This window comes from Protopterus annectens, chromosome 1.part2 (assembly GCF_019279795.1).
Source record: "Protopterus annectens isolate FY-2018-M chromosome 1.part2, PAN1.0, whole genome shotgun sequence".
NCBI lineage: Eukaryota > Metazoa > Chordata > Ceratodontiformes > Protopteridae > Protopterus > Protopterus annectens.
This window is the reverse complement of record NC_056727.1, coordinates 753,321,639-753,338,618: the sequence shown is the minus strand read 5'-3', so window position 1 is coordinate 753,338,618 and position 16,980 is coordinate 753,321,639. Positions and strand designations below refer to the sequence as shown.

Here is a 16,980-nt window from a genome sequence, read left to right as displayed (position 1 = left end):
TTGGTGTCAACATTATGTGCATTGATATTAGTGCTGTTTGATGAAGGTAAGTAAATCAATACATATGTATGTGTGTGTGTGTGTGTGTGCATATATATATATATATATATATATATATATATATATATATATATGTGCACACACACACACACATATATATATATATATATATATATATATATATATACTTGTTTGAAATTAAATGAAAACTGGTAGAACACAGCTAAAAATATCGTTAGTGGTGATAGCTCATGATTCAGAGTCTCTGAGGCCAGGGTCTGATTCATCTTAAAACTTACAAACCCCAAGCTGGCAGTTAGTGATACTTCATTTTACCAAGCCAACAAAAAGACATGCTGTTAAATAATTAGTGTAGCTGTTTTACTGTTAAAACTGCTTTCTGAATATATGATCAGTCCTGTTCTTAAAGCAATGGCAGTTGCTGGTAAATGTAATCAGAATAACATGTTCTAAGGACTCACGCTATAGAATTTTGTATGGCAGTTTTATTAGAAGCAATAATATTGTCCTGTGAGACTACTTCATTATTATTGATAGAGCATTCCTTCCAGACTGCAAATCCTCCTGTCAGGAGTTAGTGATGGCTAGTTTAGCTGCATTTTTTGCAGCATTTATTATTTTTCTAGAAAGGATTATTAAGGCCTAACATAAGTAAGCAGGTCATTACATTCACCTAGATTATTAGAGAAATTAAGATCGACCTGTTAAAAGAGAATGCAGATTTCCCTTAGAGTTATCCCTCATGATTTGGTGTCTGTAGGAGGAATAATGCCACTCTTTGTAAAAAAAGTACACTGTTTACTCAGCTAGGTGGATGCTTTCCATTGAATCAAACTGTAATTTGAAAGAACACATGATAATCTTTGGATCTTAACCACCTTGAAATTTTGGATATTTTTTCACTTTCTCCATTCAGAAAAATACAGAGAAAGAAGTAAAAAAGCACTTATCATTTGTGATATTTTGGTTCCTCTGGAATGATTTTTAGAGTATAGAAATAGGCACTGTGACAAAAAAGGGTAATGGCCTAACTACATCCCAAGGTAGCTTGGGTTCAATTAACAGTTGTGGTACTGAAGGAGGCAGTGAGGGATGCTAGGGGAGTGGTAAGTCTCTTGCATGCTTATTTGTATCACAATGGATGCTGCAAGGACATACTGGTCATGTCTGGTGTCATGGCTTCCCAAGGAAACTAGGAAATGGTGACAAGATATAATTAGCTAGCTATGAGGTGGTGCAGGCATAGCATGATGCAGAACTGTAGACATAGGGACATGTACCCTGCAACACCCATCTCCGCATCCACCACAAATGGATTATCTGGTATGCTGGCAGGAGAGTGAGCCACATTGTTACAGATCCTTGCCTGGCTTCATCTTACTCCTGTTGTGTGATTAGCCACACATGCCTGAAACCCCCCAGAGGGGGCCCGCTCAGTGAAGGATTACACCAGAGTATCACCAAATCTGGAGGAACCAAGGTTGAACATTCTGAAGAGCTGGCTAAAAAGAACTTGATGTCAATGGCAGGTGAGGTTGTAAAGTGTGAAAGAATAATTATTCTGGAACAAGAAATGAGGTGAAATACAGTGGTTGGAGCACAGAATATTTCTCAAAATGAGGGACTGAGAAGAAAACCTAATTTTTGTCTTTCAGGTTATCTGACCCATTTTTGACTACATGAGGGAATTCTTCTGCACTGCCATGATTATTATAATGGATACAATGGAACTTCATACATCCACCATAAGAGACGGAGCAACCACTCAGCTCACCAAGTATTGTAAACAAATTCATGTCATTGGTGGGATAGGCAGATGTCTAACAACAGGTAATTCCTTTAAAAGCTACTTTTTCTTTTACATTCATCAGTCTCTTATTTACCAACAGGTGGCCACTGTGGTGCAGTGGTTAGCATTGCCGCCTCACAGCAAGAGGTTCTCTGGTTCGATCCTCTGCTGGGGTGTCTTCTCTGCGGAGTCTGCATGTCCTCCCTGTGTCATGTGGATTTCCTCCGGGTGCTCTGGTTTCCTTCCACACCCCAAAGACATGCTGTAGGTGGATTGGACACTCTAAATTGGCCCTAGGTGTGAGTGCGTGTGTGTGTGTGTGTGTGTGTGTGTGTGTGTGTGTGTGTGTGTGCCTTCTCTGGAAGGTTGGGCACCGGGCAGTCAACTCGACACCATAAAACTCCACTGGCAATCATAAGCAGACAGGTGATCCACTGTGGGGACCCCTAACTGGGAAAAGCCGAAAGAAGAAGTCTCTTATTTACCAACCTATTTAGCTTCAGGACAGCAGTATCCACAAGAATGGACAGGTTTCTAGGTGAGTAGTTCCCTTCAATATGAATGCTGCAGTTGAGTGTATAAACATGAGATATTTGTTGCTTTTGTGGTCTTGGTCCTGGGTCATGTAGGGGTGTCAGTGTGGCACAAATACAAGCTATTACAAGTTGTTCTACTGCAGACCATGCACCTGTGAGTACCCTTTGCTTCTTGGTGCACCTGTGAGAACTTTTTGCTTCATGAAACATCTGTGAGTACCATACCTCTTGACTTTCAGACATCAAAAATCTGGACAAAGGCCCAAGAAAAGTAGGTACATCTGGCAAAAAAATCAGTGCACTAATTAGCATAAATTTTGCATAACTAACAGCCTAACCCCACCCACCCCAATAGGGTTGTGGGATACCACCACTTAGAAACACAAGTTTCAAAAATGATTTATTTATATTAACATTTGACATTAGACAGAACTAAAATGTGTTTTATTACAAAAAATAAAATTACATTGTCTATCAGACTTGTATAAAATTAAAATAGGATTTCTTTAATAAAACTTAAAATCATATAAGCTAAACTTACATCAAATTAAAATAAATGCAAATTAAATAAGCTCTACTTACACTATCTCGTGTGTGTGTGTGTGTGTGTGTGTGTGTGTGTGTGTGTGTGTGTGTGTGTGTGTGTGTGTGTATGTGGTTTTAGTGTGCGTGAGTCTGTCAGTTTGTGTCTGTACATTTGTGTGTCAGTGTCTGTACATATGTGTCTGGCTGTTTAGTATACTTTTCCTATATTTCCTTCATGAAAGGTACAGAGTTAAGCACTAAAAACACACCATGTTGTAGTTTCCCTAGGTCAATTCCATGAATACTATTAAATCCGCATTGAGCTTGAGAACTGACAGAATGATACGAAAGTCAGTCACTCATGTCAGATGGCATGAGAATCAAAGGAATAAGAGAAAAAAAAATGCTTTCAGCCAACAGTCCCCACTGTCTCTATTTACATGTTAGCAAGTCCTAAGAAACTGTTGGGAGCAACATTGTCCCTTAAATTCACTTATCAAAACAATACGCTATTGGTCCACTCGACAGTCAGCACAAATGTATTTCACACTGATTTCTGAATATTTGCAACATTAAGGCTGCCAACATTAGTGTCACAAAATCCTGGCTTTGATTTTTTTTTTTCTGTTTTCCCCTCAGCTATTATCACCAATATCATCCTCATCACTAGTGTATAATGGATATAAACTGTAAGTAAAATGTTAATTAGGATACAACAGAAGTGAAATCTGCTGACAAAAAAAGTTTAATAATGAGAAGAAACAGATTTTGGAAAGTGTTAATTAACCATGTTCTGAAACAGCCATTGCAAAAAAATAAAGCATATAACCTGCAGCTGAACAGACAGCCTGTAATGCTGCACTGGCAAGTGGTAAGATGTTGCATGTTTACAGAGATCATAGCATAAAATAATATGCTAACATTATTCTAAAATCTTAAAGGCATTAAAGAATATTTTTAAGTGATTAGAATGTTATGGGAGATAAAAATTCAGTACCCCCGTGAATTCAAATTTATAGTTTAAGCTACATGCTTGACTTACTACAGCCTGCATTAGATAATAACAGCAAAACGTTTTTTTTTTAATATCACCCCTCAGCAGCTTAAAATATGTGCTCACAACATGCTCACTGAAACTCTGCTGCTAGCCCAAAGACCCCTGTATATCCAATCCCATACTATGCATAATGTTTTCTTCTGCTGCCTGGCCTGGGTTATTTTTCAGTTTTGCTTACTAATTTTACAGTCTTCTCAGCCTGCTGGTGGTATGGAGTGGACCAGTATTTTGCTTTCTGTTTTTTTCTGGGTCAATCATGGCTGGTTAGCTTGCATTAGCATAGGAATCTGTCATGCTAATTGCACTTTTTTCTTTCCTGACTGTCCAAATAGATTAGAGGGTCCAAGTGCAGTAAAACTTCAGAAGTCCTCCCACCAATGTGTGTTGGCTCTATCTGCATACTTGCAATTATGCAAAGTTTATTGCTCGTGTAACTTACTTGATAACATTTGCTTATAATTTACTTTCCTGATGGCTAGTTGCTAGCTCTCAACACTGTCATGGCTCTGATGTAATCCCATGCATCCTTGTACATTTGTGGCACACCCCAGGGCATGCTGGCACTGTGTAATGATATAAATAAAAGATAAATCAGAATTTAAAGGGTCCATTTGAGAATCTGTGACACCCTCTTATTTTCAGCCCCATAGCAGAACTTTCTGCAAAATTTGGGACAGTTGAGAGATATAGTGAGTACTCTTTGCCACATGGTGTACCTGTGCATACTCTTTGCTTCATGGTACACCTGTGAGTACTTTTTGCTTCATGGCGCACCTGTGAGTACTCTGTGCTTCATGGTACACCTGTGCATACTCTTTGCTTCATGGTACACCTGTGAGTACTTTTTGCTTCATGGCGCACCTGTGAGTACTCTTTGCTTCATGCCGCACCTGTGAGTACTCTTTGCTTCATGCCGCACCTGTGAGTACTCTTTGCTTTATGGCTTTCTAGCCGAATAAATGACATAGAGTGTATAACTGACTTATGGATATTGCCTTCACTCTTCACAGTGCTGATCCATAATGTTCCACCCTTATTCCTGAATACACATTAGTAACATTACTGGAGGTACTTGAAGGTCTGAATTCAGGTTAGTAATACTGCTGCTGGTACTGGAAGGCATAAAGTTAGGTTACCAACACTACTGCAGGTACTGCCATAGTCTTGGATTACATTATGGTAGTCTTCCCTACATTTTGCTCCTTCGTAGATCATTGGAAGCATTCTATTTTTTTCTTTACTCAAATAAAGAATCAAAAAAATCCTGCTTATGCATTCTAAAAGATAAATGATTTGAAGGTGCCTAATGCAGGATTTTGAAGAAACAAAAGGAATAATATGTAAAAATCTAAGTGAAGGGCAAAACTGCCTTTGCAATCCACTGAAATGTGCATTTTAGGTTTTCATCTACTTTTCATCGTCCTTGCTTTATAGAATTCTTGGATATTTACACTTAGTAGTGCTTAATTCTCCAGTTAATTTCTCATCTGGGATGCCTTTTGTGTGGACTCTGCATGTCAGCTGTATACCTGTGTGGAGATTCACTGGGTGCTCTGGTTTCCCCCATGCTCTAAACGTGTGCAGTAGGTGAGTCATCTCTAGCTGTACATGTGAAAGTGAGTTTGTGTGCTTGCACTCAGTGATGGGCTGGTGTTCCTTTAAGGATGAGCTTGTATGCCTTGTACCCACTAAGTGCGGGGAAAGCCTTCAGCTCCCTTGTGACCCTGACTCTAGAAGGCATGGAGAGAGGTAAATGGAGGAGTATGAAAAATAGGTTCAGTCTTCTTTTCTTTGATGCATTATATCATAAATATAATCACAATCAGTACAATGGAGCTCAGTGTGGGTTCAGACTTAACCATGGAGCGGACACTATTTTTCTGAGAGTAACAAATTACAGATCTACTGCATTAAATATGAATAAAGTATTAAAAGTCTAGTCTTTGATTTTTCAAGGATTTTCCATAGTGTGAATCACACTATTCATATACAAAGACGTCTCAGCAGTGGAACCCATCCTCATAATATAAACTGGTTCAGCAGCTATTTTTTAAAGTGTGCATCATATGGGGACCAGCAGTGCCATCTCTGATACATTTACCTTACAGACTTCCATAAGGGTCTCTGCTTGTCTTTTTCTCTTTCCATATTGGAGAATGACATGGAGTCTCCTACCAAGAAACTGCCATCATCGAGTAAGGAGACATTTTCCGAGGTTTGTGCGTAGCTAATAGCATATTAGCTGCAGAAAGATGTGGTATACTCTAACTTTTTTCATTATTGGCTAGCTAATGCCAGCTTTGTGTGGATTATTTCATAAACTCAATCTATGCTTATGAGTTGCACTTTACTGGTACACTGATTCCTTTAACAGCCACTGCTGTCCATGGAGTTTAGTTGGTAATTGGGGAAATGCAATTAAATTGCCAGGCACACAGACTTTTGGACAATTTAGAAGTCACCCTGCCTACAGCATATTGTTGGAAAGTATGAAGAAACCAGAGCACATGGTGAAACCTCACATGAGCATAAGGAAGATATGCAGATTCCTCACAAAATGTACCCCAGCCAGGAACCAAATGGCACAGCCTCTTGCTACAAAGTAACAATGCTGTTCACTGCACCATTGTACCACCCACTTCGAAGACTAAATATAATCTGTTCACAGCATAATAATAACTACCAGAGAGATCTTCATAGTCATATTATCAGATGGTACCTTATTTTTTATTTATTTATTTATTTTACATTTGTTAACCGGGCTAGTCTAGCTGGATATATCTCCATTTTCAGTAGAGGCCCGGGGAGAAAAGCTCCACATAGAACATAACAGTGAGACATACTTTTAATAAACACAAAGAATACAAGTAAGACAACAATAGTAAAAAACAAGAATGAGTACAAATTGCTAATAATAAACTAGGCGAATCAAATTCACAAAAAGAAGGTACATTATCATTAAAAGTCCTGACTAGAGATAGGACAGTTTCAAGGGCTACTTAATAAATTCCATACAGGCTATGCCATAAGGCTCCTACTACAATAAGAAAAGAGTGGAAAGAGAAGGAGGAGGAATTAAGTAATGTGAGAGGATAGGAATGAGATAGTAGTCAAGAGATGAGAGAAAAAAGAGACTAACAAGAGGATATGGGAAAGGTAAGAAAAAAGGTCAGAACAAAGAGTGAATTAAAGTGAGAGGAAAGGTATATGCTAGATATAAAGCACCAGGTGAGGTTAAAGGTCAGGAGAGGGGGGTAGAGAAGTTAGTCAGGAGTATTACATGAGCAAAGCCAGTGATTTTGGAAGTACAGTTTGATTTGTTGTTTGAAGAGGGGTAGGGATGTGATTAGTGTTATATCCCTAGGTAGAGAATTCCATACTTGGCCTGTGGTATTAGTGAATAGTGAGTCACCAGCTAAGTTGTGAGCTTTTATGGGTTTGGTCAAGAGTTTAGAAGAGGAGCGAAGGGAGGTAAGATTATTATAACGTGGTAAAAGCTGTGAAAGAATTGGAGTGTTATTAGGTTGGTACAAAATTTTGTGTGCAATAGAGAGTTGTGTGAGTGTAAGATAGTTTTGTAGTTCTAGCCAGCCTAGAAGTTTCAAATTAAGGCAGTGATGGGTTCTGAAGGGGTTGCCAGTGGCGCGGGCAATGTTATTGTAGCAAGTTGCTAGTTTGTTTAAGTTAGATTTCTTGAGGTTAGTAAAGATAGGAGAGGCATAAAAGAGAGTGGATATAAGATGAGAGTGGGTGATAGTGGCTCTTGCTGATGGGGTGAGAAATGGTTTGATCCGGTATAAGGATCCCATTTTTCTGTTTACAGATTTGATAGTGTTGTTAATGTGTTGATCAAAAGAGAGATTGTTATCAATGGTTATTCCAAGCAGTTTAGTTGTAGAGTCTGGAGAGATGACAGTATTATTGTTAGACAGGATGGTAAAATGTAGTGGGGAGGTACAGTGGTGCGGGTGAAGAGGAGAAGTTTAGTTTTTTTAGCATTAAGGAGGAGGTATCGTCTAGTAAACCATGTTTCTACTGTGTTGAAGATAGTTTGGGTTAGTGTGATTAGGTCAGAAGATGAGGTTGCTGAACAAATAATTGTGGAGTCGTCAGCGTATTGAATGCAGGTGGCTTGTGGGATAACAGAGTGGAGATCATTAATAAAGAGGGAGAAGAGAAGTGGGCCAAGAATAGAGCCCTGAGGGACTCCAATAGAAATGGGCAATAAGGAGGAGATGTGGTTATCCCAGAGAACGGCTTGTTGTCTGTTGCAGAGATATGAACTAAACCATTTTATGGAAAGTTTGTCAAATGAGAGGGATTCCAGGATATTAATTAAAGAAGAGTGGTTAACCATGTCAAAAGCTTTTGAAAGGTCAATGAATAGTGCAGAAGAGAGAAGGTTATTATTGCGATTGCTATTGATAGTATCTACAAAGGAAAGGAGGGCAGTAGTAGTGCTATGGTGGGGTCTAAAACCATGTTGACAGTTAGCTAAGATATTGTGTAGGGACAGATATTGAACAAGTTGTTGATGAATACACTTCTCCATAATCTTTGCTAAAGGTGAGAGAAGTGCAATTGGCCTAAAGTTAGAATACTCGATAGAGTTACCGCCTTTGTGTAGTGGGATAATATGAGAGACTTTCCAGATGTCAGGGATAGTTCTTTCTTGGGTGGTTCTATTTATAAGTATAGAAATTGGGTAGGCAATTTCTTTGGCAGCCTTTTGCAGAAAGAGGGAGGGAAGCTTGTCAGCAGAGGGTGTACAAGGTTTCAGTTTGAGGATAAGTCGATGGATGAAAGAGGTAGAGACCGGTTGTAGAGAGAAGTTGTAGGAAGAGTTTGCTAAAATATTTGGAGGGTAGAAGTTATTAGTGTTCAGTTGACTTGCAAGAGATTGAATGGTTTCAGTAAAGAAGGAGTTGAAAGCATTGGCAGTTTGGTCAGGGGTGTCTGGGTCAGTATTGAGTGGGGAGGGAGTTTTGACTGAACCTGGGGAAAGGAGTTTATTGACGGAAGACCAAAATTGTTTTGGTTTATTAAAATGGGTTTCTTGTAGTTCACAGTAAAACTTTCTTTTGTCATTTAATATAGCTTTTTTGGTCAGGTTTCTTAGTTGACGAAAGTGAAGGAAATCAGAGTTTATTCTAAGGTGCCTCCATTTGGCCCAGACTTTGTTTCTAGAGAGGATAAGTTTTTTAGTTTCATTTGAGAGCCATGGGGCTGTATTTGACCTCATTCTAATGGTACGTTCGGGAGCATGTTTATTCAGAATGGAAAGAAAAGTAGAATTGAAGAATAATACTGCTTCGTTAAGTGGAAGTATTTTTAAGGGGTTCCAGTTACAAGCTCTGAGTTCGTTTTGAAATAGGTCCGTTTTAAAGTGTTTGGTAGATCGTATATTTCTAATATTAGGGAGGTGAGGAAAGTCATTCTTCTCTCTTGTGATAAAGGTTAAGCAATGATCACTGAGGTCATCAGGCAAAGTACCTACATTGTATGTGATGTTAAGTTTGTTTATTAGTATCCAGTCTAAAATGGTTTGCTTTTTACTTGGTTTGTTAAACCTTGTAGAAGAGGTAATGGTTTGGGTGAAACCATTTAGGTTGATGTGAGAGGTGGGATTTTCAGTGTTGATGGTATTCCAGTCTATATTAAAGTCACCGAGAATTATAGTTTCCTGGGGGTAGTTGATGGAGACCCAGCTAAGAAAGTTTTCTAAGATAGGTATATTATTACCAGGAGGTATATACATACAGATGATATAAAGGGCTTTTTTTGCATTTAGTTGGAGTTTACTAATGACGGCTTCCACTTTACTGTCCTGGGTTGGACAGGCAGACAGGGTAGAGATGTTCAGGTGATTTTTAAACAGAATTGCAACTCCACCACCCTTGCGTTTAGTACGGTCAAGCCTTAGTATATTATATCCTTGGGGTAAAATTTCAGTGTCTTTGGTAGCTGGCTTAAGCCAGGTTTCGGAAAGACAGAGAATGTCAAAACTGTGAGTATCTAGGAGAGCATGTAGGTAGGGTACTTTGTTGTTTACACTGCGTATGTTAAGATGCCCTAACAGTAGGGTGTTATTTGAGGTTGGTCTGGATGTTTGTGGAGAAGGATTTATGGGGCCAGGGTTAGGGTGAATATCACCGTCTTTTAAGGTAGAGTCATCAGGAGCAGGTGTAAGGTTGCTCTTGAGAAGGGGTAGAGGTTTTATTTTCCTATCTGAGGAAAGGGTGTAGGTGAGGTGAGAGTGCCTATGGAATTTGGCTAGGTTGTAGCTAAAGGTGGTATTGACATTTAAGAATGAACTGAGAGGAGTGTGGAAGGTAGAAGTAATTTTTTGTTTATTGGAGGGTTGAATGTAGAGTGGGTATTCTATGAAGGAAAGGAGGTAGGTAGAGATGAGAGTAGTCGTGAGTATTAATGAGAGTATAAGCTGTGTGGATAAGTTGAGGGCCATTATTGAGGGTGAGTAAGGTAGAAGAGATTAACGTAGAGATATAAGACCAGGGTTAGCAAGGTGGTAGTCAGTGTTAAAGTTAACAGGGAAGAATAATAAAGAGGTAAGTCTAGTGATAAGGATGTTAAGGTATTTGCAAGATAGAGGGACAGGAAAAGAGTGTAGAATGTTAATAGAAGTGAGTGATAATAGAGAAAGAGAAAGGAGGCCTTAGGATGGGGATGTTAGTAACTAATGGAGGGAGGTATGTGGAGGATGTGGGGTGTGGAGGGGGGAGGGGTTTAAAGTTGGTGGGAAGCAGAAGGATAGGGTAGTTTGGAAATGGGTGGGATTAGAGAAATATAAGGCTAGGACCCCTGGGGGTGGGTGGGAATTGGGGGTAGGGAGGGGAGCGGAGTGAGCCGAGGGCTTAACGGAGCGGGCACGCAGAGTAGACCAGAGGAGAAAGGAAAAAGTATCAGCAAAAGCTAGGGGAGTCAGGCAAGAGAAGGTAGCCTAGCAGGAGAGGAAAAGAGAGAGCAATAAGAAGGAGGAAAGGGATAGGGGTAGGAAGGGTGAGATTAGAAGAATAAGGTAAAGATAAATACTAGTATACTAAGGAAAGACATGGATAGAGTGACATCTAGTGGACAAGAGCAGAGGTGCAGTAAGCATACAAAGGAGTTTAGAGGTAGTCTAATGGGAGAGAGAGGATAAGCTAGGTAGTAGCTCAAGGAAAGTGAGAGGAGGTAATGGAGGAAAGAGGGGAAGGGGTAGCTGCAGGCTGCTTGCTTATGAGAGGACGTTTCCAAACCCCAGTCATGCTACAGTTTTTCCTAGAAGAGTTAGTTGGATGAACTTTCAGATCTGGATTTCCTATGCCCAGAAATGCATGATCATCCATGGTCTGTAGGAATTCAGAGATGATAATGAGTCAAGTTGAATACTGTTACTCTTTCTTGGTAAAATTACAAGACATAACCTCAGCATATTCTACCCAGAAAGTCACAATGCCCACAGTCCTGTGTACCAAAGTTGATCATCAGGTCCAATTACAGTCTGTGTAAAATTACAAGATGTAACACCAGCATATTCCACTTCGAATGCCACCAACACATAACCATCCAGGTAAAAAAAAATCATCAGTGCCGTAGCAACACCTATGCCTAACTACTCTGGATAAAATTACAAAATATAATACTCATATATTCTATATAGTGCACATATACATACCGGATCGGTCGAGTCTCGGGTTAACAATGACCGCCACCAGTACTGTTGGCCAACAGCGTGCTGGCGGAAATTGGGCTACTGTTGGCTGAAGGAGGAGAAGAGGCGGAAGGCATGGCCGAAGGCAGGTAAAGGCTAGGACTGTGATAGTGAGGGTTGGAACTTTGAATGTTGGCAGTATGACAGGTAAAGGGAGAGGGCTAGCTGATATGATGGACTGAAGGAAGGTTGGTATATTGTGTGTGCAAGAGACTAGATGGAAGGGGAGCAAGGCTAGGTGTACTGGAGGCAGGTTCAAATTGTTTTATCATGGTGTGGATGGGAGGAGAAATGGCGTAGGCATTATCCTGAAGGAACAGTATGCTAAGAATGTTTTGTAGGTGAAAAGAGTGTCGGATAGAGTGATGTTTATGAAGCTGGAAATTGATGGTGTAATGATGAATGTTGTTAGTACATATGCTCCACAAGTTGGGTGTGCGATGGATGAGAAAGAAAAATTTTGGAGTGAGTTGGATGAAGTGGTGATGACTGTACCCAAGGGTAAGAGACTGGTGATTGGAGCAAATTTCAACGGGCATGTTGGTGAAGGGAACAGAGGGGATGAGGAAGTGATGGGTAGGTATGGTGTTAAGCAAAGGAATGCAGAAGGTCAGATGGTAGTGGATTTTGCGAAAAGGATGGACATGGCTGTGTTGAATACATATTTTAACAAGAGGGAGGAGCATAGGGTAACATACAAGAGTGGAGGAAGATGCACACAGGTGGATTATATCTTATGTAGATGGGCCAGTCTGAAGGAGATTGGAGACTGTAAAGTGGTGGCAGGGGAAAGTGTAGTAAGGCAGCATAGGATGGTGGTTTGTAGGATGGCATTGGTGATCAAGAAGAGGAGGATGAGTGTGAGGGCAGCACCAAGGATCAAATGGTGGAAATTGAAAAATGATAATTGTGAGGTGATGTTCAGGGAAGAGTTAAGACAGGCACTGGGTGGCAGTGAAGAGTTACCGAATAGATGGGTAACTACAGCAGAGCTAGTAAGAGAGATGGCTAGAAAGGTGCTTGGTGTGACATCTGGAAAGAGGAAGGAGGACAAGGAGACCTGTGGCGGAATGAAGAAGTACAGGAGAGTATACAGAGAAAGACGCTGGTGAAGAAGAAGTGGGATTGTCAGAGAGATGAAGAAAGTAGACAAGAGTATAAGGAGATGAGGTGCATGGCAAAGAGAGAGGTGGAGAAGGCTACGGATAAGGCATATGATGAGTTGTACAAAAGGTTGGAAACTAAGGAGGGAGAAAAGTACCTGTACTGACTGGCTAGACAGAGGGACCGAGCTAGTAAAGATGTGCAGCAGGTAAGGGTGATAAAGGATAATGAGGAAAACATACTCACAAGTGAGGAGAGTGTGTTGAGCAGATGGAAAGAGTACTTTGAGGGGCTGATGAATGAAGAGAATGAGAGGGAGAGAAGGTTGGATGATGTGCGGATAGTGACTCATGAAGTGCAGTGGATTAGCAAGGAGGAAGTAAGGATAACTATGTAGAGGATGAAGAACGGAAAGGCTGTTGGTCCAGATGACATACCTGTGGAAGCATGGAGGTGTTTAGGTGAAATATCAGTGGAGTTTTTAACTAGATTGTTTAATGAAATCTTGAAAAGTGAGAGGATGCCTGAGGAATGGAGAAAAAGTTCCAAAAACACACTCCAAAAATTCAGAAAATCCAAAAATACCAATGGTGCTTAAACACAAGCAGTCCAACTGTGCAAAAAATTTCTTTAATTCTGGTACCTCGGCCTTCGCCTTCTCATGGAATACATTATAATTCAAACAACACCCCTTTTATAACACATCTTCAAAACATTTGCATAAATAATTGACTCAATAAAACAATTAAACATTTTTAGTCAATTTTTAACCAAACCTTACTTTTACCAACGATATTTTTTCATGTAAAGTTTCCAACTTCACCTTTAAAATTTCATACTTCACCTCATGTATAAAATATGTACTGTGTATTAAATATACTAAATATAATTTTTTATAATTTATCTTCCATGACAAACACTTTTACATTTTTAATACAAAAAATATATATGATGATGTGATAGTTATATTTAATACACTCCAAACCGTTGTGCATTTAATATGTTTAAACATAACACAAATATTACCTTATGTGATTTTTTTACACTTCCAAATTCAACCCATTTGGAAAAAGAGTATTATAATTTAAGATAAATCTAGACTCCATTTCCAATAATTTATTGTGAAAACATGCATTATTCTCACCAAAAACATTTAGTTTCCACAAAACACAAAAAATAAACCCTTCAGGAACCCCTTTGTGCTGTTCCCAAAAGTGCTTGGCCACCGGACTATCTAATCTTTTGTGTCTGATGTCCCCCAAGTGCTCCAGAATTCTAAGTTTAACTTTCCTACTAGTTTGTCCAATATACCATTTCTGTTTTGCACAACCACAACCTATGATATAAACCACCCCCGATGAATTACAATCAAAATATTCCAGAGCATTGTAACATACATTGTTGATTTTGGTTCCATCAAGACTTCTGACCCTAGCACACACCTTGCAGTTACCACAGCGGTAGGTTCCTTTCTTAATGTTACTCATCAACTTACTTCTAATGTTTAATATTTCCTTTAAATTTGGATATCTGCCATAGGAAAAAGTGACCGTTGTTGGAAATAACTTACCCACCTTATCATCTCCAGTAACAATGGGCCATAATTTAGATACTGTCTCCCTTAAAATACAGGAAAATTGAGAATATTTGGTAACAAAAAATATTTTCTCCCTTTGTCCTTCATCCCCAACATTTCCCATCTGGCCATTTGGACATTTCTTGGTGTAAAAGTATCTCTTCCTGTCTAACTTCCTTAAACCCAAATCCTGCACTACACGTACCCTAGCTGACTTGATTGTCCTCCTAGAATAACTCCTTTCAATAAGCTTTGTCTCAATTTTATCAAACTCCACCCCAATCCTTCCAAGTTCAGAAGTATTGGACCCAATACATTTGAATTCTGCCAATGGAAGGGAATCTATAAGACAATCATTATGCATGCTAGATGTGTGCAAAAAATGATCTGCTGCTGTAGCTTTGTAAAAGGGTTTATATTGTACCCTATTGTCAGACCCAACATACAACTCAATGTCCAAATACTGGATATTCCTTCTACCTACTACATGTGTAAAATCCAAACCACATGGGTTGTCCCTCATCTCCAAAACAAATTTCTCAAACTCACTAGGGTCACCCCTACATAAAAATAAGAGATCATCGATGAATCTCTTATATTTCACCACCTTATTCTTAAAAAAGTTTTTTGAATAAATGAATAAATTCTCAAAATGGGCCATGAATAGAATAGCATATGAGGGCGCATATGGCGCCCCCATTGCAGTGCCCTCATTTTGTAAGAAAAACCTACCCTCAAATTCAAAACAGTTGTGTGCTAGACAGAATTCCAAAAGATTTATGATATAACTAGTCCTAGGTCCCTCTCCCAACATTTTTCCAATAGCTTCAAGTCCCCAATGCTTATTGATACTGGTATACAAAGATTTCACATCCACACTAGCCCAATAAAAGTCCTATTCCCAAATAATGTTTTTCATTTCCATGCATATTTCTTTAATGTTTTTTACATGAGCCTGTATTCTATACAGATGGCACTTTAACACTGAATCTAAAAAAATTCCTATGTTTTGTAAATAAGCACCCTTTCCTGAAACAATGGGGCGACCCAGGGGATTCCTAACATCCTTATGTAGCTTGGGAATGATAAAAAATCTTGCATTTTTTGGATTCTTAATATGTAACCTCCTCACATCTGCTGATGTAAAGAATCCCAACTGTTCACCCCTCTCAAGCACTTCCAACAGCATGGAGTTATATTCTTTAATAGGATTAGAAGTTAACCTTGTATACACTTTAGCTTCATTTAATAACCCCAACGCTATGGAATTGTACTCTTCTCTGGGCAAAATTACCCAGTTGCCCCCTTTATCAGATTGAGTATAAACATATTGCTCATTGGACCTTTTTATTTCTTTCAGAGCCATCCATTCTTCCTTATTCAAATTGTATGCTTTTCCACCCCTTCTAAACTTCCCATATTCATTTTCCAATTGTTTAAACAACATTTTTTCAAAAACACTGATTGCTACATTAATTTTGGGTGGAACAAAATTACTTTGGTAAGGAACTTTGGGAACAATTAACCTACCATAACCAGTATTAAATTCAAAACCAGTGGAGCACAAAGAATTTTCATCTGCTGTATATACATCTATCACATCATTTTCATGCAAGGACATATTCATCAAAGAACTTTCCAAAATAGAATCCACAAAATTATTATTTTTGTTATTATCAGATCTATCAGCAAAAAAAACTCTCAAATGCAATTTCCTGCAAAAATCCTTTGCTTCCAATAAAATGTCAGCCAAAGAGAGAAACCTCGTAGGAACAAATTTGGTTCCCCTATGCAATACCATTTTAACACTGTCCGTGATGACACAATTGGATAAATTCACAATGCGAAAGTTCTCACCTTTACCCCAATGTGAATAGGAACTGGAAACACATATTTGTTCTTGTTTCTGATGTATAAGTCCATGTTCGAGTGAAAAATTATTCAAAACTTCGCCATTGGAAAAGGCCCTCTCATCTCCTTCTTCCCTTGCCCTGAAAGTGGCGGCCTCGCCCCTTGTTCTGAACTGGGCTCTGGTTAGAGTTATTGACCCCTCCATTCGAGCCTGGAACAGATCCCTGTTCCATATTTAAATCCTCAAAAGACACACTTTTTCTACTTGTGGAATCCATTTCCACCGACGATGCTGATGTATCTCCAGCCACGCCTAACCTGGGGCCCCCTCTGCTGTCACGTCTTGCGTTGCGCTTCCTCTTAAAGCTATATTGCCACGAGAATAGTTTCCCCGACTCATGATCCTTGGTGTCACGAACAAACTTCCTTCTTTTACGTGAAATAACCTCCGACTCCACCTTGGCAACCCTGCCTTTAATATCGATCATGTTTCTCTCAAACGCACTTTCGGAACTCTCCTCAATTAGCGCTTTTTGTAATTGTAGAATAGAAGCACGAACTCTGTCCAAAGTTCTTTCATTCCTCTTAACCAAAACACCTAGCCAGCTCAAAGTACACCTCAAAGATATAGCTTTCCATTCAGAGGATAAGTCCGCCTCATCCTCTGTAAATTCATAGGCAGGAAGACACTCTACTCTCAGACCCCTCGGTGTAGTATTGGAACTAATATACCTTTCCAATAGCTTTAGATCATAGAAGGTAGTAACCTCCTTTATCATTGCCTTCTCCAGTTCCTCATATCTGCCT

The 16,980-nt window shown here is 39.3% G+C and overlaps 1 long non-coding RNA gene across 2 annotated transcripts in view; it reads left to right on the top strand.

Moving 5' to 3' along the window:
• The window catches only part of LOC122791131, a 1,637,998-nt gene that overhangs the window by 1,416,254 nt on the left and 204,764 nt on the right, over window positions 1-16,980 (top strand). For both annotated transcript variants that reach the window (XR_006363110.1, XR_006363106.1), the window contains exon 3: window positions 1,677-1,851. This is a non-coding gene — a long non-coding RNA (uncharacterized LOC122791131). The remainder of the gene's footprint in view (window positions 1-1,676; window positions 1,852-16,980) is intronic.